Source organism: Corapipo altera, unplaced genomic scaffold (assembly GCF_003945725.1).
Source record: "Corapipo altera isolate COAL_440 unplaced genomic scaffold, ASM394572v1 1, whole genome shotgun sequence".
NCBI lineage: Eukaryota > Metazoa > Chordata > Aves > Passeriformes > Pipridae > Corapipo > Corapipo altera.
The window spans coordinates 39,119,430-39,141,881 of NW_020884873.1; the positions used below are offsets into that span (position 1 = coordinate 39,119,430).

General features: G+C 37.9%; 1 protein-coding gene across 1 annotated transcript in view; it reads right to left on the reverse strand.

Annotated features, from left to right (window-relative positions):
- The window catches only part of CNTN1 (contactin 1), a 243,206-nt gene that overhangs the window by 172,739 nt on the left and 48,015 nt on the right, over positions 1–22,452 (reverse strand). The window contains exon 2 of the mRNA XM_027659979.1: positions 2,832–2,877. The gene's annotated coding sequence lies outside the window, so the exon portion shown is untranslated. The remainder of the gene's footprint in view (positions 1–2,831; positions 2,878–22,452) is intronic.

The following is a 22,452-nucleotide window of genomic DNA, read 5'->3' on the forward strand; positions in this document are numbered from 1 at the left end:
ACTCCCAACATACGAGGATAAGAATGTAGAGCACCAGGAGCCAAGGCAGTTGAGTAATTCATCTCTCTTGAGAGTAATAAGACAAGATTGCACTCTCTGTACTGGTTGGCACAAACTCTTGAACAACAATCCACTATATGGAAAACAGACTGTCCTTTGTACTTTGTTTTTTTTTGGGCTTTACCAAGAGCATAACTTTCAAAATACTTCAGTAATTTGAAATAATGCCTCCAATATAAAAGGCAGCTGCTTAGTTATAGAAATTAATGTATCTGAATGTATCCTATGAAGGCCTTTCCATGAAAATGTTGATTGTAACTGTTTCCGCTTATTTGAACATACTGAAAATAAATTCTGCAAGATTGTTGAGAAGTATTTACTCTGTAGTAACAGTTATATCCAAACACAAATCTAATATTTCACGCTTTGAGACACTGCAATGCCTAATTTTAATACAAAGACACTGTATTTCTTCATAGAAATATAACTATGTATGGAAAACATTAGCTTTGAATGCCTGGATATTTAATTAGCTCATAACATACTTCAAAGAGCTTTGTTAGATGACGTGCTACAGCTTATGCAAAAATTAACAGCATTACTTCTGCTGAATGCACAAAGCATGATATACTTACCTCTCAATTTTCTCCTCAAATAGATGAGTCATCACACTCGGTCTTATCACAGAATCATGTCTCTCAGTCAGACTGTGGGAGAGGCACATGACATTTGTGCCACTTGCCTGCAGTGTCCTAAGTGCTGAGTCCTACCAGAAAGGGCTCCTCTGTGGCAGCTCAGCACAGCTCAGCATCTCTCCCAGTCCTGAACAAAACATGAACGACTGGCAACCCTACACAAAACTGTATAATCCCATAAGGTCAGAGAGGAATAGGGAGGCTTCAGTGTTGCATTACAGATGCACTGCTCTACCCCCAGCCTCTGTCGTTCCACATGACAGCACTGTCTAAAGATGGTGATCAGAGCTATATGCTTAGCATGTGACCTGCTACCTCTCTGCATCCCAGGAGCTCAGGACAGAGCTATGCAGAAGACACGTGGCCTTCTCCCAGTTGCTTCCTTCCCTGGGGAAAAGTACTGGATTACACTACATCTGACATGTGGCTTGCTGCAGCTGCACAGACTCACAGCACTACCTGATGGGCTTGCAGGCAGGTGCCCTCTCCCAGCAGGAGAATAAGCAATGCTGTATGCCACTGCAGGAAAGACTTCTGCACTTCCACCTCCCACACCTCCATAAGGACCTTTATCCTTCACTTTGCTTTTTTTTTCAGACAAAGAATAGAAGTAATATTCATCTTAACTGATGACAGTAATAAATTAGAAACAGCAGGAGACTGTGACCATTCTGAATGAAGACAAAAAGCATCAGGTATATCCAGCTGCTCCTGTGATCACAAGCTCATTCATACAGAACAATAAGCAGTTCTTTAATAAGAGAGCAACAGCATGTGCCAAGCAGTTATGGGCTTATTGGTATGAAAAGTATGATAACCTGTATTTGGAAAACTGACCATGAGGAACGGTGCAATGAAGGTGGATAAACTCTTTCTCAAACAGAAAAGGTGTGTGACAACAATTTGACCTATCTCAGGTACAGAACAGGCTTCAGGAATGAATGATCTATCTCATAAACATTTCTTCCATGGAAAAAAAGATGCATTTATAAGCACAGAGGACAGAACTGCTATGAAAGTCTCGTTGCAGCAGCATGCATTGCTGCAAGTTTGAGAAACACACTAGCCTCCCGCATTGCCACACATAGAAAGTAAAAGACATGGAAGTTTAAACATGCCAGCAGTAAACAACTTTAAGACAAGGAACCATGTTTTGTCATCAGAAGCTGTGACTTCCTCTGGTCCTTTTCTACAACAGAACAGTGAATTTCATTTCAGGCATTTAAAACTATACATTGTCTCTTGTTTACATTCTTATTTAAATGATAGTCCTAGGAACATACCTTAACTTAATGCAACCTTTAAGTGATCTTCAGGGCAAAAAGTCACGCCTGCACACCCCTAATGAAAATCTAAGCATATTCCTATAGGCAATCAGACGGGTTATAAATCATTATGCTCCACTGAGCTGCCACTGTTATTTCAACTGTCCATCCCACCAGAGTAATTTCCTCAGAGGCATGCAACGTTCTTATTGCAGTGTAACCTGACTTTATATAGTAGTCTATATATTAACTTCCTATACTGAATACAGTCACCACTGAGCTATGGGCCTCCTATTGCCCACCAGTATGTACACACAGAGTCAAGGAAGGAAGGGTTTTAGCCGTCTCTAACCTGATCACCTTTCCTGTTTCAAACACACAGACACTGTAGAACCCAAAAGGCCTTTTCTGAAGAGCTAACAAAAATACAGATCAGGCCCTATGCTTTTATATTATATATATATGAAAAGCTTGTTCACTGTGGCTTTCATGGTAGATACAGTCTCGGGAGTACAGACTACTCAACCTTCAAATAGCAACCGATGCATATGGATATACAGATCAAATATAAATTCAAACCAGAGTAGCATTTGAATCAAAAGACCTTGCCAACAGACCTAATGCTAAAATGTTATATTTCTATACAGCTAAAATTTAAAAACATTGCTGAGGTCAAAGGCACAACACTGCTTCTTTGCATTAGTTCAGCATCCATTTCTGAATTAACAATATTTTAACCACTTTTTCAAATGCACTTGGACTAATTATTTGCTCCTAAGAAGCTCATATCTTTCAGGTTGTTCCTTAAACACGGTAAGAAATTATTACTTTAAAACCATATGTAAGATCTGAAAAAAGAAAAGTCACAAACCTCTAATAAGGTGGGCTCTGTTTCCACACAAATCCACAGGCAGTATCTAGAATGAAATAAAGACAGAGTTTAGTTGTTTGCTCAATGCTCTGTTTTGCAATTACCAATTCTGTAAGAATTGTTATGCATATTTTCATAACAATCTCACAAACAGCTTTCCCTCAGTGTTTCCAGCAATTCACAACCATGTTGGTTTCCAGTTAGTCACTTTTTTGTCTGAAGATAAGACATACTCATAAAATTCTACCAATATTAAAACTTTAAAAACAGATTAGGCTTGTGTGGTTTATTTTTCCTGATTACTTGTTATACAAGCTATTAGAGACTACCTTTGAAATAAGACTGGGTGCACATTTAGTTCTTTTTCAAGTTATTGATACCTTACCAGAAAAACTTGATCCTAAAGCTCTCTCCTGCAGTAAATTAAGACAAATGCCTGCTCGGACATATGCTGGTACACCATCATCAAACTTTTACTTTCTTTAACTCATTTCATTCTTCCCTCTATAGTATCTCTTGTGATCCCTCCTTTGATTTGTCTCCATTCATCACATTTTGGCATGCCCTTCCAGAAAGATTCAAAAACATTTATACAACTTTGGCTTTGATTTCTTCTGCCCAAGACTTCTCTAATTCACATCTGTGGATACTGTCAAACTACCTCCAAATCTCCATTGCCTTTCTTAGTAGTTCAGGAGTAGCATCCACTATACATCTAGATCAGTGGATCCTAGGTAGGAATTACACTACAGTGGCACTACTTGCAATTTTTCAAAAGCTTCCAAGATCTAGTGCAACCCAAAACACCATATAATACAGAGTACTCATTTCAGAAGACAGATTTCCAGCTTACTCTGTGCCTGGATTTTCTTTTGTAATGTTAGTTCATCTGTATTATAAACAGAATTTTTAATTGTGGCAATAGCCAAATGGTTAATGATTTAAGTATGTGAATGTGAACTAAGGAATGTTTTCAGATATATAAAGTCCAACTGCTAATTCTATGGGTGGTATAAAAACCCAAGCACTCAGGCTCCCAAGTTGTACTACTTGGTAGGTAGCCTAGTCAAGGTGTGCTTGCTACTCTGTTTCTCTTGCACTCTGACTTACTGCGACGCAAAATCAGATCTGACTGCCTATGACTGTCAGATGAACATTTATAAGGTTGGAAATGTAATTTCTCATACGGCTTCATTATGTTATGTAATCTTACTTGTCTCCTCTTGCTGCATGTTTGTGTAGAGACATAACTTTCTTGTGGCACCTTATCTCCTGAAGCTTAAATGTCACAGTCTTTTCACTGTGCTGAGAGGAGAAGATTGGACTTCCAGGCTCATCCCTTCTCCCTCTTTATAAGTAAGTCAGCATGCATGTTAAGACTCTCAGGCTTAATCCTTCTGCTGCTGTTGACCTGAACAGAACATCAAAACATTTCTCATCTATAAAAAACATTTTTATTTCTACCTCCTTGTAAACTACTCCTGAGACTCTGTGAACAAAAATAATTTTAATTTCTCTTACAGAGCCACAGCCACAAAAAGACTCACTTTGCCTAAGTTTTAGTCTCCATTCACTCACTTGCTGAATACATATTTGCATGATAAAAATTCTTAGTAACTCTGAAAACTGGTTTTAAAGAAACACATCTCAAGTAGGAAGTTGTTGGAGTAACAAGTTATTGAGAACATCATCAGTATAATGCAATATGTTCTGTCAGTCTTCCAGATCTAAATAGAAAGGTTTACCTGTTTGCTTCATAATTTATTGTCTGGGGTGCAAAATAAACTAAAACACAGAAAAAACCATTCAAGGTTCAAGGTTCTGAATGGTTTTCTGAAATGGCAAGCATTTAAAGAACATCAATTTCCTATTAAAGTTCCCTTGGACAACTATGTATTTTTCTAAAGTAAAGGCTTGAGAACTATTTCCTACCATATTCAGTAAAACTCCCTAACGTTACTACATAACTTTATATATATTATTTTCTAACATTCATTTGTGTTACATCAAACTGCACTTGTTAACAGATTTACATTCACTTCTTTCAACTGAAGCTTATGGACTGCTGTGCAATGTAGGAAGCAAAAAAAAGGCTGAAGAAATCAACAGACATTAATGTAGTCCTCATGGCTCAGCACCTCCCTGCTTGCCACAGGCACAGCGGATGGAGGGAGACCCTCCAAGAATCACTCCTGGTGACTAAATAAGTCATCTTCCAGAGACGACTCTGAGAAGTGTCACACTACACTGCTCTTTCATATTTAAGCAACAGCTTGGTACGTGAACTGAGCCACTGAGTCAGCTGGGAAAGCAATTGTATTCATTTTATGAGGACAGACAATATTGCATCAGGTGTTATGAAAACATGATTTGATAATTTTAGCTCACAATATGATGAAGACAGGCAGAACAATTTTTTTTTATTTTTATCCCACTTCTTCAATTCACAGTGGGCTGTAAAAGATAATGAAGTGATTTGCTTGAATCTCCATTCATGAAAATTTATAGAAAAAACACAGAATTTTAGATCATCTTTGCAGATCTAAATTCACTGCAGCTTCAATCACAGTGTGAGGCAAGAGAGAGAGTTGCGATGGAGAAAGATTACTGCTGAACACAATAATGGCTAAGCCATTATAAGTAGCTCTTGAAAAAGCCACTTTCAGACTATGCTAATCAGAAGAACCCATCAGTTCAGCACCAGGCACTGGCTGTGCACAGCAATGTCAAAAAAGCATCATTATAAATTAACCACCACTCAGAGAAAAGCTTTTTTGCAGTATTTGTTATATATATTAATCCATTGTGGAGGATACTATAGGAGGAGTTTGTCATGCAAAACATCACCCATGGAAAAGAAACACGCGCAGAATAAGCATCTTACTAACTGAAAGACAATTACTTTGTTTATATCAGGAAGATATGTGTATATTTAGGATCTACTTAGGAATGGCTTCCGGATGGGAATACAGTATGCAGAGTATTGTGTAAATAAAAAAAAAAAAAGGTATTACTTTTTGTGCATGTTAAGGAGCTTAGATTTTCCAAGTTTCAAAGGTATATGAAGCTGTTATCTACCTAGAGATATTAAAGTTCATTTAGAAATCAATATGCTAGTTTGTCACACTAAATAAATAACCATAGTACCAACCATAAGACAAAGCATTTCTAAAGGCATAAATTGCATTCAAAGTTAAGTATCTCTTTTCATATTCTGACACATATGGCCTTTCCCACAAGTTTTTCATAAAAGAAACCTCTAAAAAAAACCCAAATGCTTAAAAAATGCAAAAAAGATTATGTAGCTTAGCTCTTTCTGGGGTTATTGTAGTAGTCACACTAGCCTTCCTTCAGATGAGATGTTAAACTAAGCTCAAAAGCTGAAGGTCTGGCTTAGATTCACTTAAAACTAGGTGCATTCACTGGAAGGTATACACTATTTCACTTAATCAGAAGCCCAATATTCAGAAAGCTCTTTCACTCCAAACTTCCTTCCCATTTCCAAGGATTTTGAAAAAAACCCAACTCTGATCTTTTTCAAAAACCGTTAACTGTAGGGTCATGGAAAAATCACAAAACTATCCACAACCCTAGAAAAAACCCCAAAGTGTAGCACAACACTGGCACAGGAAAATACCAAAGCATCACAGCATAAAGGAGTGAGTTAGGTAAACCCAGTTTCAATAGTAGTAAACAGAAAAACAAGTATGATGTGTAACTGGGAATCAACTAAGAAAGTGCAAGTAAGGCAACTGTGCTAGAAAACTTCTAAAAATATCTCTAAGCGGATTTATGAGGAGGCAGTAAGGGACTCCCACCATTAGCATGAAACTTCTCCTTGTACCAGTGTGCTAATGACTCGTCCTAACCTCACTCATCTGCCCCTCCAGTTCTCAGAGAAGTATCAACGCCATCAGTCTGCAGACTCAAATGATGCTAAAAGGGTGAGTGTTCAACAGAGAAGGGAACGGCTACTTGAAAGTCTGTGTCTAAACTGTATTATTAACTATAACAGAGCTGGATTAACATAACATCTGTATTTTAATGACAAAGTTAAGACTATAGTTAGGCTAAAGATAAACCCTTAGCTTCACATACGACTCACTACCCCCTCTGTCCCTGTAACAAGAGCACAGTCCCTGCAGCCCCAGGCTGAGCACCAGAGCCCTGCCTCGAGCAGAGCTCCTGCAACAGACAGAAAAAACTACACTTCCAGTTGCCACTGATGAGTTAAGACAAGGTTAAGCAATTTTTACATCTCATCACCTTCCACAACCTGCAGACTTTCATTAGAAATTAAGGTCTGCAAACAGGGGCAACAAGATCCCTGAGCAGTGGATATCCCAGTTCTAGCCTTTCTTCAGGCAAATCCATTGCAAATCCAGGCTGTAAACAAGACAACTTCCCAGTGCAAAAGAGAACAATGTCAGTGTGCTAGGAGTCTCTGTAATGCTTGCTCCCCATTTATTCTGAATTTAACTCATGGCCAAAGCCATGGCACTGCTTTCACAAGAAATTAAAATTGAGCATTATTAGTTATGCATTCATATTGGAGGTGTATCACAAAGCAGAGAGACAGATACAGCTCCTGCTGAGAAATTACGAAGACTTTTATCCTGAAATGATTTACATATCATGGACTCTATTCACATAAGTAATCCTGCAGGACTGCGACCTTATTTAATCTTTCTTCAGAAACTGAGACCACGCAAACAGCATAGAGTTGTTTATATCACTGTTCTACCGCTAACTTAGCGGTAGTGTTGCAAAGAGAAATTCCAACATATTAAAGTACTACTGAAATAATATAAACAATTTGCATTTGAAGAGCATATTGTTTAGTCCAAACAATACAGCAGGAGATCCTCTCCATCTCCTAGGAAATCTCTAACATACCACTTTCAGACAATGATGTTACTCATCAGAGAGTATGAGACAGAAATTGATTCTGGCAAAACCAGAAAGTTCTGTGGTAAGCTAAGTATAAATATGAATTTCTGTTGCTGTAAATACAAGAAGTTAAAAAAAAGAGAAAAATAAAGACTCTTGCTATTTGACAAAGACACGAAACTTCTTCTTTTTCATTAAACCACCCTTTTTTCTAGAGAATCTTCAAGTTTGTTTTGTTAGTATTGTTCCAGAAACCATGTGATAACATTAACTTTAGTTACGTACATCACCATCCTACCACTACTATAGCACTGAAAAACATTAAACAAACACTCTCTGTGCGTGAGATGTAGTATTCCAAATGTCTTAGTGGGGAACAAGTTGGAACCACTCTAAACTGCAAGCCCTCTCATTTCTGTATTACTTTAATGCTCATCAAACATCAGTAAACCATGAAAACTATTTATTTCACAGCTACCCTCACCAACCACATACCATTTATTGACACTTGGGCAATTAAATAAGCTTCTCTAAAAAGATGGGGATATTTAAATGGAAACCTGTATTTTGAAGGATCTAGTAAATTTTATTCTACATTCAACATCAAGATGTTCCCTCTGTGCCATTCATTGTTAAGTGGTATTTTCAAGCCCTGACTTTACTGACATTTCTGTATCTTTAAACTGCTAGTTCACTGAACGACGAAACTAGATTACTAGTTACCGGAACACAGTGATCCAGTGAGTATGTTTGGACACCCATAGATTTTGCTTATTATTAGACTTTGAGCATTAGATGCATAGGGGTTTGTGAAATGTCCCTGTTCTAGCCTGTGCTGGTTTTGACTGGGGCAGTTAATTTTCTTCACAGCAGCTGGTATGGGGCTCTATTTTGGACTTGTGCTGGAAACAGTGTTGATAAAACAGGGATGTTTTAGATACTGCTGAGCAGAGCTTACACAGAGTCAAGGCCTTTTCTGCTTCTCGCACAACCCCACTAGCGAGGAGGCTGGCGGTGCATAAGGAGCTCGGAGGGGACACAGCCAGGATATCTGACCTCACTGACCACAGGAATATCACAGTACATATAGTGTCATGCTCAGCGTATAAAGTTGGGGGAAGAAGAAGGAAGGATGTTTGGAGTGATGGCATTTGTCTTCCTCAGTCATCACTACCCATGACAGAGTACTGTTTTCCTGGGGATGGCTGAGCACCTGCCTGCCCATGGGAAGTGGTGAATGAATTCCTTGTTTAGCTTTGCTTGCATGTACAGCTTCTGCTTTACCTATTAACTGTCTTGATCTCAGCCCATGAGTTTTCTCACTTTTACTCTTCTGATTCTCTCCCTGATCCCACTGGGGATAGTAAGTGGCTGTTGGTCCTCAGTTGCCTGCAGGAGTTAAACCATGACATAGTTCTTATCTTGGTTTAGTCTCAACCCCAAATGACTCAGATTTGTGTGAACAAATTTCATTCATACATAAGCCAAAACAGACAGACAAATGACATCACCCTGTGTACTTTATAAGGGTACATCTATAAAGATTTAGGTGGTATTTCAGTGAAGTACCAGTATTTCAGCCTAGGATGGTATTTCCAGCAATCAACGCCAAGGATGTTCTTCACCACTGACCAGAGCAATTGCTAGCCCAGTAAAAGCTAGATATGAAAAGTGCTTTCCTATTTCAGGAAGTGGAAAAAATCAAATGTTTACTGACTCCCTCATTCTCATGTATTGTAGCACTACTGTATTTGCTCAGAAAGATAATGTGACAATTTGAAAAAATGGCTGCAATAGAAGCATTTGCTGAAACAAAAATCATCAAATCAAAAAGGTTTGCCAGAGTGAATCAAGCTCAAACAATTTATCAAGAGCCTTCAAATTTAAGGTTGTCAAGGTTCTGTAATATATTACTGTTAGTACCTGAAAGAAAAATCATCTTTCATCCTTGAGAATAATGTTAGCAAAGTGCATTCAACCCGCTCAGGCAGAGCTATGATAACAACCCTGTTCACCACTGGACATGGAGACCTTCAATCCATCACTGTAGGATTTGATAAAACTGTTCCAAGAACTGCCAAAAGGTTCAGATTTAACTACCACTGGAATCAATAGAAAGAAATATTACAGAAAATTATGAGTTCTTCATCATTTAAGTTTTCTGATTGCTGACTTCTGGGCTTCAGAGGCAGCCTGCTTTACCTTCTAAACTCTAATTCATCTGATCTAGAAAGAGTAATTAATTTCTACTCCAGAGAACATAAAATTGTCAGCACTTCAAAGTATGTTCCATAGGCCTAGATTTACTGTTAAGAGCAAGGAGTTGCATCTGCCCTTGTTTCTATCATGCAGAACCAATTAAATGAAAGATGAAATTCTTCATTATGGGGTTATCAGATGGTCAGTGCACGCTCGAAACTAAAAGGAGATCTGGATTTAAGTCTGCTTATAAAATGAGAAAGCACACTGTATCTTCTCCTTGGAAACAACCAAAGAATTTTTGGTAGGAGTTGGAGGAGGATTGCCTTAAACTTTCTGCCAGCTAGCAGGACGGTAAATAACCTAGTCAAAGAACTCAAACTGGAAGAAAAAAAGAAAAATCATTAAAAATTCTGCAACCTTTAAGGTACTCATTTGTTTCTCTAACAAAATACCACTACCACAAGTATCAAGAGTCAGGAATAAACATACTACTGTTTCAATGGTATGCAATAAAATAACTTATAAAAAAAAAGAAAGTAAGTATTTGGGTATTAGTTTTTATTTTCATGCATTACACTGAACAGAACCTCTAAAACCATGATACAGTAAAAGCACTTCAGTTTTATTCGTGAAATCCTGTTAAGACATTTTTATTAAGAAAAAGTCCCTGTAAAAAAAAGGACACAAGAATGTATACCTCTAGCTGTACTAGCAAGTAAATATCGTCTTTTATATCTGACTTGTTTCCACATTGCTTAATAATTCAACTATGCATAGTAAAACAGAAATACTTGGCAAATTTTTCTTTGCATTTATTTGAATACCCACAGAGCAACATAAGTTTCTACAAGAGATGACTGAAGAAGCCTAAGGTACCCGAGTCCTACAGCTTCACCCGTCTGCATTGCCTCAGTAAGAATTCTAGCTGCATGCTCCATAAATTGCCCTCCACTTAGAATGTCCCCATAGCGTGCCATGTATCTTGCTTAAGATCTGAACAAGGTATAGCCAGATCTGCAGGTGTGTGTGCTCCCAGTAGAACAGGTAACCATGAGGCAACACGGCTCCTTAACAGGCCAGTTGCAGCCATTTTGGAAAATTCCATTCTTCCTCAAGTTTGAATTAGAAACTGTACAATAGATTCAAAAGTTACCAGAGAAACACCAGTGACTGTACAATTGTCTAAGCCTCATTTTCTTAAAAACGGGCTAAAAAATATGCAGGATTTTGTTTTTTATTAAATATTTCTTTCAAAAACTAGTTACTGATAAAGCCTGCCATGGGCTTTCCTTGCCATTCTACTAACATAAATCTCACATTTGCATATAGCCAGGGTAAATCAGCTTCTCTTGGGTTAATAAGGCAATTTTTTTTCACCTCTTTTCACTTCTCTGAAATGAATCAATTAATGAAAGTATTATTTTATGTAAAATCAGTCCATTGAGAATTGCACTGTATCATCAATTCCTGTCACATGAACTACCATCTCTAAATATCAGATATTAATTCTAGTAAGATACTAATCACTTGGACTGGATTCAATCTGAACTAAAATAAAAACCATTTCTGTTTCATTACATGCTCCCTGATCAAATTACCTTTCCACAGAGGTATTTTTTGATGTTAAACACAAAACAAAGAATGTTTCCCAAAAGTCCAAAAATGTCATAAGTAATAAACACATCTTTCTTTACTGCCCAGTTTCTGAAATACCAACTCATATTCCATCTTGAATGATTTAATGATTTTATCCTGGTGTCTAGCGAACCAAAGTCTCCTCTGTAAAACCAGTATGTATGATTTCACACGGTTTGGCAGAAACGGCATTCTAGACCCAGAAAATGCTAACTCTGTTTACCTCACCATCCCTAATAGTCGATCTCCTGATTTTCCTATTAAGCCTCCCTCCTGGGCTTAAAAGCTGAAAGTTATAAAAAAACTTAACCATATATCAAGCATGCAGCCAGCTTAGACCTTCACCAAGGAGTTATTTATCTTCTGAAGCAATACAGTTAAAGCATCAAAATATGTATCCTAATGTTATGGTGTACAGATTTAGACTTATTATTAGCTTTGTAATAAATACATAAGAGCATAAATAATTATCTGCTGAGGAGACTGACCTGTGCCCCAAGATAAACCAGACAGAACTAGACACCTTTAGACCCGACTACCTCAAAAGAAAGCAATGTTTTAGTGAGTATAGGAGGAAAGGAAAAGTGAGTGGAAAGCACATTTTCTTTTTCTGCAGAGATCATGGCCACAGTTGCAATTTCCCCAAACTGGAGGTGAGTGAGAAGGATGACAATGTAAGCACTACTACCTTAACTAGAGGACAGTTAATGTGGGATAATAACTGTGCTGAAGTTCTGATCATTTGTTTTCCATTTCTATGATTCATAATAAACATATTTCTCCACTGCCAAAAATACATGAAGTGCTGAATCTTAGGATTTTGGATTACCTCACCTGATAGGGAAGCTCTCAGGGATATAAATGGGCCCATGTAATGAAAAATGAGATTAGGATTGTTAGGAAAACACTATGAGAGCTTTCCTGATTAACATTATGTATATTGTCGGATCACAGAGAGCCCAGAGGTCACGGCTCTGTTAAGTTACCCGTATCATGTCACACAGCACAACGCAGCTCAGCCGGTGCTTTTTTTACCTGATCCAGAAGATGCAGAGCAGCTGTTTGAAAAGTAAACACAGCACCAACAGTCAGATGTTTCTGCTGTGCTTGCAAATGGTCCCACACTGCGTGGCAGCTGCTGCTTGCCCTGCCAGTGCATGACAGAAGCTGAGGTGTTTCCTCCTATCCAGACATGGACTACTAGAACTCCATTGCTGCGGCTGCCAGTGAGTCATGAAACTTAAATCCAGCACAGCCAGAGCCATTTCGAAGTGCAGGGCTCAGTCCTCCCAGATTTCATAGGCAGAGGAAACCAAGACAGGCAAATGATAGGTGGGAGGGAATGAAAGCAAAGAGTAGCACTGTTACCTGTCCGTATGCATACACATGAAGTGTCTGCTGTTCTGATAACAGTAAGTGGATATTTTCTAGCCTGTGTATCATGAAATACTAAGAAAATTCTCACAAAACCAGTGAAACAATATCTAGCTTCTGGTTCACTTTCATCCCTCACAAGGGAGATATCTTGTGACTGCTTTCAGAAACAAGCTAATGAATTATACCAATTAACCACAATTAATTACCAATCTGGTTTAGTTCTCTGTCTCATCTGTTTTACTGTGTTGACAGCCATTGACAGCCACTACTTTGTTGACAGCACCATGACCACATGAGGGAAGACAGTAACTTTAAACCCCAGAGAACTCCCTAACCATTACCAGTTAAGCAAACGGTACCTATGTTTGTTTTTATTTGCATTCCTTCTCCTCCTAGTAAGGATAAGGGAATAAAAAATACAAGGAACAAGTAATAAATCACTGCTGAATATTAATTTCTGACAAAAGAGGACACACATCCCAAGAAAACTTACCCTTACATCAGAACAAATGAAGGAAAACAGACAAGCGTACAGTGGATTGTGGCCCCCCATGTGAGAGAGGACATCTTTGCTGCTCTGGCACATCCTCAGAGTCACATTAGTCCCTATCACCATGGACTGAATGGCTTCTGTAGCACCTGCTAAGAAAGGAGCTCTCCCACAAAGAGCACTGTACCTTGGCCTGGATGGCTTAGACCAGCAGCTCCTGTAGTACAGATTCCTCCTGGATCAAGGACCTTCCTTCACCTCCACCTTAGGAGAACATCAGACTCAGTAAATGCATCTCCTCTTCTGCAGAAGATTGTTGAGGCAGTTACTTTCACTGCACCAACTCCCTCCTACCTCTGAGGAGGTCAGATCTTACTGATTCTCCTTTAAGGGAAGAAAACTAAATTCTTTGCCCCAATTTCAGTCTTTGCTACAGATATTTAAGTGCCTTTCTATGGCTCTAACAATCTCAAAAAGTCTTCTGGTGCTTATATCTCATAAAAAATAGGAATTGGGAAAAATAAATGTCGATTTCATTATGTGATGCTACATATAAGCTACAAGTTTCTCTCTTACTTGTCTAGTTTTTTCTAAAAAGCCCATACAAATAAATAAATATATAGTTTCTTCCATAAGAATTTCCAAAATAATAGCCAAATTCTGCTCTGACTGAAGTCACTGTTAAGATTTCAATCAAACAGGATACAGTATCCTGTACTAACTGTACGATCTCAACACATCCTCTCAGGTTTCCCCTTATAATATGAACTCAGAGATCAATCCTCATTGCATATCACAAAAGCACTGCAAGAACAGACGTACACTGCTTAGGAAATTCCTGCACTCTCAAGCATGGTGCTTTGAACCTTGCCCTCCCCAGCACAGTCCCTTGAAAGAAGGGAATGTATGTTTGTATAATCCAAAGGTGATAGATTATATGATGTGCAAAATCTAGATTTGATTTATTCTTTGCTTTTGTCCTCACAATAGCACACATATATCAGTTGAATATTTATGTATCAAGGCTAAGCGTCAAAATCAAAGTTTATATAAGACAAAACAACTCTAAAGGAAGAGACTAAAATGCTACATTCAGTTTTAATTGACACATCACAAAATCTGAAGCTCAGTTCTGTATATGCAATGTCATTCAGGAAAAGTATTAACATTTAATGAACTCTCACTCTCTTACAGTTAGAATCCTACTATCATTGGTTCTGCTGCTTCTGCATCCTTAAGTTTAGTATTTCCAAACAAAAGCAATTTCAAAATTATGGTTTTACTTTCCGATTAGGAACCTCACTACTAGCTTGTTACCTGGATAGAAAACTGATACTCCAAAGTTAGATATTCGAGCTCTGTTTTGATACTTTAGGTGAGCTCAAATAGCACACAAGTTATTCCAGGCAGTCAACTGCCTAAACCTGTAAAATAGAGCTGCTTTTGCACAGTTCTACTCAACAATTTGTATAGTTCTAGGAAAATGAAAGATGGAAGGGATATCAGAATATTAGACAGGCCATATACATGCTGATTTCCTAAACAGTCAAGGTGTGCTTCCTCTTAACTGTACAGGGACAACTAAGTGGTTCTGCCAGTTAACCTTACTAGTCTGGCTTGGTCAGTGGTGACTCATAGCTAGGCAGACCTGATAGGCCACAGCTGCCTTTGACAGTTACATTCCAGCATGCCCATCCATTTAAAAATTATTAGGGGTCTCCATTATATGGATTGTTTCCTTTTCTTCTCCCCTAAAAAACAGTCGGTTGCCTACAATGTCATACTATTGGGTCTGAACAATCTGCTAAGGCGCTAAGCAAACCCTGTGCACACCAAAGCTAGCCACAGTTGCTATTGCCTAAAGCCATCACCTTCTCTGGCTTTTTAACCAAAAATGCATACTGCCCCAAATGAGAATTTTTTATGCTCATCATTGAGTGATTTGGAATTGTTAAAGAAAAATATCTGAAGATATTTCTAAAGTTGCTTTACTCTCAAGAATTTTCTCTTTCTTCCTTTGTCTCAAACACTGCTTATACCAAGGACTATATTGAAAATGCCCCTTGAGAGATTACAGCTGTAGATGCGAGTTGAACTGTACTGCATTTTTGACAGATCTAACTAAACATCTGAAAGCACCCATGAACATTGAGAATAATATACAGCTTTGCAGAAGTGTCTTTTTGGATGCTCTAACTGCAGTGCTTAACTAGCTTAGCTGTCAATCTGAACCTTCATAAAATTGTATATAAAGTCTCCTGTGTTTTATAGAAATTTATAGAAATTGCTCTTACAGACTTCCCCAATACATGCTAGATTATTTCTCATATCTTTTAATTGCAAACTCTTGGCCATCCAAGAGGTGCCAAACAGTCTGCATTTTAACTCTTCCCCAGTTTAAATATATACAGGTAGAACTGTTTCTGCTCAAAGAATTTTAATTTGGACCCCTAGAATTTGAATTAAATAAAAAATAAACCTATTTTTCCCCATCAAAAAGAGAATCAGAAGGCAGATAAGTGTTGGTTAGAAATATTTATCTATTTTCATTTTTCATTCTGAAAAAGAGATTGGAAAAACCATCCCTTTTTATGATTTATTTTGTTTTGTTTTACTTCTGCTGCTATTTACTTTGCAAGAAAATCTTCCACTGTGGGCAACAAAAATCTTATACTATACCTTCCAAATGAAGGACAAGAAACTTTCATGACATTTTTCTCAGTTACTACCCCGGGGACTTTCCCTGAATATTTTCCAGAGATGGTAAGAGGAACTATTTCTTTCCTGAGTTAAGGATAAAAGGCCAATATAAAGTCAATAAAAATTACCTGTAACTTCTACTCAACAGATCTTCACTTTCATATCAATTTGTGGTATGTTTGGATGCATGTTTTGTTTGTGTTTGTGCAGGCCTTCAAAATAAACTGGTTAATGTAGCACCACTAAATGCCAAGTGTAGGAAACAGAATCTAGGAGGAAGCTCACCAGTACTTTTCAAAAGCATTTTTATTAAAGGAGAAGTAATGTCTCCTGTCACCTTGTACTGCCTGTTAATGCAAAGGAAAAAACAGATGCTTACTAGTCACTAGAGACTGAGAATGTAATTTTCCTCAGTATTTTCTACAAAAATGATTGCTTTACATCTTCTTTTACTGCTCCATCAGTTTGTAGATTGCTGAAGAAAAGTTTCCTATTATAGACCACACATTACCTAGCAAAAAAACCCCATGAATGCAAGGAAAAAATACTAACAAGAATACAGTCAGCACAGAACAATATTAATTGCTAAAAGGAACTGCTAATGTTCTAAATAATAATGCACTATCCATCTCTGAATTTTGACAGATAAGAATTGAAAAATGCTGAAGTTTCATTTAGTTTCCTGTTCAACAGCTGCTTTCCCAAATCATCCCCAGCTGAAGAACTCCCAGGACTCTGGCATACATCACAGAGCCCAGCTTTCAGCAGACAATGACAACCCAGTATCTCCCCTCACAAAGGGACTTTTATTCACATAGGAGTTCAATAATTCAATAACAACTTGAGTGTGCAGTAAATTAACTAATACGAAAGAACTTAGAACGTGGCAAGAATGGCTTATAAAGCCCCCAGGCAGTTACCACATTTCTAAATCCTTTCTAGCAAAAGGAGAGGAAGAAGTGTCAATGACACCAGGAGGTGCAGGAGGTGGAAAGGCAGCCGAAGCTGTACAGGACCTTCTGCCCCAGAGAGCAGGCATCTCCCCTGGGGGGGATTACACTGATTTTTGCTGCTGTTGGCAGCCATCCAGCTCTGCTAACAGAGAGAGATACACACATGGAATCAAGTGCCAAATCATGCTAAACAGACACAGTGATGCTGAATCTTGAGGGATTAAAGTCCTTCTCCCTCTAGTCTCCTTTCACATTGAAGTGGGGTTTTTGGGAAAACTCTTTGGTTTCTGAACTATTTTTGTTCTCTTTAGAGTACCAAGTGCTACTCCAGCCCTCCTACAGTTATTCTATGCTTCAGCAACCATAAGTTTTTTTATAGCAGGCCGTTGATAACATTGCTCAAACTAGCCCTGACAAAATATATATTATACACCCTAATAGCCTGAATTGCAGGGTTGGTTCTGGCAGCTGTATGACAGTTCCATTACAGCACAACTACATCGAGCCTACAGGAATGAAAATGTGAGAAGATTTACTTTTTCTCCACTGATATTAAATACTTTGAAATTACACAACAAAAAAATGCTCAGCTCTTTGCTGTCCCTGAAAATGAATGCATACATAAAAATGAAATCCAATGGACCATGCTGTCATTTTTTCAAAGGACATCAACAAGTCTGAGAGAGGCAAGGAGGAAAGAAAGAATAATCAGCTTACTACACATCACACCATTGGTTTCTCATCTACAGTGAACTGTACAACCTGGTGAAAGCCACAGGCTGGTTATGGCTCCAGCATTAACCATCATATGCTCTTTCACAGCACAAACAATTAAGCATTTTGCCTGTGTATATGGAGGAAGATTTATTTCTACTGTTCTTTTTTATTTTTCTTTATTAAGGTAGAGGAAGCCTACATAGCTTAAAAAAGCCAAGCAATGGTGTTTAACATCTGTCTTTTTTCCCCCATATTTTTATTTAAATTTCCAATGTACAAATTACCGGAAGACATTCCTGTAATGAGATTCTAGTTAATAATGTGACAGTTATCAGACATTTCTGCCAAAAAAAACCTAGTGGAGGGGGATGGGGGGAGCACATCAGACCTGCAGCATATGATATTTATTAATATGATTTTACTTCTGATTATTCATCAAATTAAATATTATACTTCATATTCCAACAACATAATCTAAAAACACTACCATTCAGTTTGGTTATAAAAGGCTCTTTTAAAAAAAAAAAGAACCATAAATGGAATTTATGAGAAGACTAATTGAAGGCAAGCTTGCCAAAGAGCAACAATGTTTTGTATTGCTCCTTACTAAAGCAGAATCTTTTTTAATTAACATTTCATTATTTTTTAAAAATAATTTTATTTTAATATCTGTCATAACCATTTCTACAAATCTCCAGTATCTTGTGTCACTGTGTCTAGGAAACAGTGTCATACTTGTAAGAGGTAGACAGCTCAGGCAATGCAGTATCTCCCACTCAAACCAAGATGGGTCCAATAATGCCCTGTTGCACACTACCTGTGCTATCTATATACAACTATTCACATCTAGTGGAGCCTACTGAGGCCAGAGCATTGAAAGGGGGCACACTGTATGCTTTTTATATTGTTAAGGCACACCAGATACTTTAAGCATCATCAGCACCCAGAAGCGAGTAGCCACTGTCAAGTGGATTTGTGGATTCTGAAAAAAACATGGGAAAATGTTTGGTTTGCCCAATTTATCAAAAAATATTTTATTTCCAGAGCTGCTCAGCATTGAAGTCCATCTGCCAGGACTGTGAGGACAGGATGGAAATCACAGCTGGTGCTTTCTGTCTTCACCATGGGCAGAAAAAGCTGCAGTACAATTGCAGGGTAAGATGGGTTACATAATTTTGCTGGAGGTATAAAGATTGCTGAAGACCACTGCATATGGTAACAAACATTTGTTTACACAAGGATATATATATATATCTTTAATGCATTGTGCCTAACAAACTCACAGGCATTTTTAGGATACATGTTTCTGACAGAGTTGTCAGAACTCTGACTCAAAGGAAATACTTGTATCTTATGGAACTTGGCAGTGTAGAAATGGTCTTTTAAAAAGGATATTGCTGAGCTATTTGGCATTACCACAGGTACATAATGCAGTTGAAAATGCCTTCTTTGTTTCACATGTTCAAGATAGTCTTCTGAAATGTATCCATCTCCTACCTACTTACAGACTTACTCTTGATATTTGTACTTACCTTCTATGTTACCAGCTGTGTTTATGAAAAATGTATCTCTAGAAATAAATGATTCTGGCCTTCATCGAGCGAGTGATAAGTGCATACTGATTTTGAGCGCAACCTTTTAAAAATATGTGGGTTTTAATTCATTCTACAGAGCGCAAGCTCTAAGGACAAGTAAAAAGATCTGTATGTGATTAATTTTGTATTATATTGAGCAATAATAAAGTAGCAGAAAAGAAAGCATAAATCGAGACTGCTTTTACAACTATTCTTGCTCTGCTACAAGAACCATTTTTTCTAGATTTCCTGGTCCTCCAGTATCGAGTATAATTTCCTTCCTCAGAAATTTATTTTCTCTCCTTTCCTTTTTACACTTTCATGGTGTATATCATCCCCTTAGGACACTCGGTATGGTCTACAGGAAGATCTGGCATCACATTTGCCAACTCACACCCTGCTTCCTCATCACAGCCCCTCCCACCTCCATTGCCATCACTCCTGTACCATCAGGGCAGGGATGATTTTCACATCTCTTGCCATGGTGCTTACAGCAGAGTCTACCACAAAATATAGTTCAGATGACTGAAATCACTTAGCACAGTATCCAAGCTTGTTTATCATACTATAACAGAAAAGCATGGTCATGCCACCCAGATTGGGTACGTAAACTAAATGGACTGCCTAACACAGGCAGCCTAACTCAACCATTCCTTCAACATATGAACCAGGACCCAGCAGTGCCTCTAGAGTAAATTAAAATGTCAGTATGCAGCACATTTTCCCTGCCGGTCCTGCTAGCTGTCTACAGCTACTACAGACCTGGGAGTGGCCATCTCAGTGCAGACTATACAGATACAGTAGCTGGAATTCATAGCACCATGCCAAGCTAACCCATGTACACTGTTTCTCAAAGGGACTGATTTACTTGGACAGTGTAACTAGTATCTTATGGTGTTCCATTGCAGATGACTGTCATAAGGTTATCTCTGAATGGCAGTTGTCACCCTCATTCTGATGGGCATCTAGTTAGTATATAGAGACTATAACTACACAACATACTATACAGTCAGTGTTTTAAGTCTTAACTTTGACTTCAAGTAAGGAATAATCAGCAAATACCTTATCTACTATGCATCTTAAACCATTATTATCTTTACTTATATACACAGGAAGTGATACATTTATACATAGGAATGGAACTGAACTAAACTAACATGCCTGAACTTACATACCAAGCCACCAGGGCAAGTGGGAATTAGCACCATTTTTGCACTCGCAGCCTACTGTCCTCCTCACCAGGTAACTCTTGCAATGGCACTTCTGTCACACAGTGACTAGCAATGCTCCAAGGTGCCCCAGATGTATTATAAGAATTATAATATTCTTAATGTTGGTTTTATGAAAATAAAGGAAAAAGGAAAGTAAACGATGCCATGCCTAAACTGAAGAATCCCTCTTTGTGAGAAAGGTTATTTGTCAGTATTGTGACTGCTTCCATTTTCCTACTTTCTCATATGACATTGTGATAAAGTTATTATTATTTAGTATTATCTATAATTTGCTTTGTTTTCAGTAAGTTCTATTTCATTTTAGAAAAACCAGCTCCTTTATATACCATACATGTCATGGTTTTCAGAATACCATTTATTCCAGTTATGCCTTAAAACAGACAATATTTTTCTCTTTGCAAGACAGGCTACATTTTCCATACAGAAACTTTGGCCTGTATTTGGTGTTGCATTCTACTTCCTGAGTGCATTGAAGAATTGGTTGGAAGCATGAACAATCAAAAAAAGAGAGCATGCAAACATTTTGGTGTGCATTTCTGTAAACCATCCTCTTCCTTTAAAAGCAACTAGATGTCAGGTCTTTGAACAAGGTTAACATACACACACACACACAGAGAAAGATTCGAAATACGCAAGAAATATTTGGACTATGCAGCCTGCAAATATAAATCACACCACTCTATCTTACATGGCTTTAATGTATCAAATCAAAATGAAGTATGAGAAGAAAAATGAGAAGAGAAGTATCAGTCAAATTATACATAGCAGCCCGGCATTGTTAAGCTCTATGAATCTTGTGACTGTAGAACTGCAGTATTTGAATTTTATGCAGCATTCACACGATATTTCTGTAGTCTACATAACACACTGAAGACTTCAAAAGGAAAGAAACCCCTACAAGCTGTGTGATAATCAGGCATCACTAAGAATACTAAACCTGAAAATATAGATACACACACACGATTGTATACCATCAAATTTATTTCTCTTTTTCCAATATATTTTTTTCCTTTTGTATGAGGCTCTAAAAGTGGTATTTGGTTATTTTTTGGCTGCGAGAACAAAAACTACTGAACCTTAGCTGAAGCATTCCTTAAGTTTTTCGGGAATTTATGTCTCAGGCCTGCTTTTCAGTTCTGTTTCAACCTTTTGTATGTGGCTGGAGTATTTGATCATTTACTAGTCTTAGCAGTCACAAAAGCCACAGTCAAGAACGTGACTTGCCGCCAAACGTACTCTTTGACAACACCTGTAAGCATAAAGCTAAATGACTCAGTTGGCATGAAGGGAAAAAAAAAAGGATTCTCTTCAATTCTAATGTGGTGCAAAAGGTCTTTACAATAACCTGTCCTCTGGAGACCTCAGGGAGGTGTAAATAGTAATTTCTGATTAAAAGGTATAATGACCAGCAATTTTTCTTTCTTTTTCCAGACAGCAACAGCCTTTCATTCAGTAGGTTTTCCTTTGTAACTGATGGTGCAGTCATTTCTTTGGTGATAAAGAACTGAACAGCATTCAGCCACTGCTAGAATTACCAGGCTTTACTTAGCAGAGTGTCAAACACGGCTGCTGATGGCAGGTTCTGGAGTCTACTTCCCCCATGGCTGGAGATAGCATTTCTTGCCTGAGAAATCACCTGGGGAAGCCAGGAGGCTTTAGAATAGACTGTTCATAAACGCAGAACCACTGGTATCTTATGAGTAGTATATTTAGAACATATGATCAGACACATTTTATTACTGTAAAACTGAATCCTTCACATATTTGTACACATGGGCTTAATTACCTCCCCAGACAGCAGAGATAAGGCAAGCAAGTACTTAGACCTAAGCACACACAGACCCTTGCCAA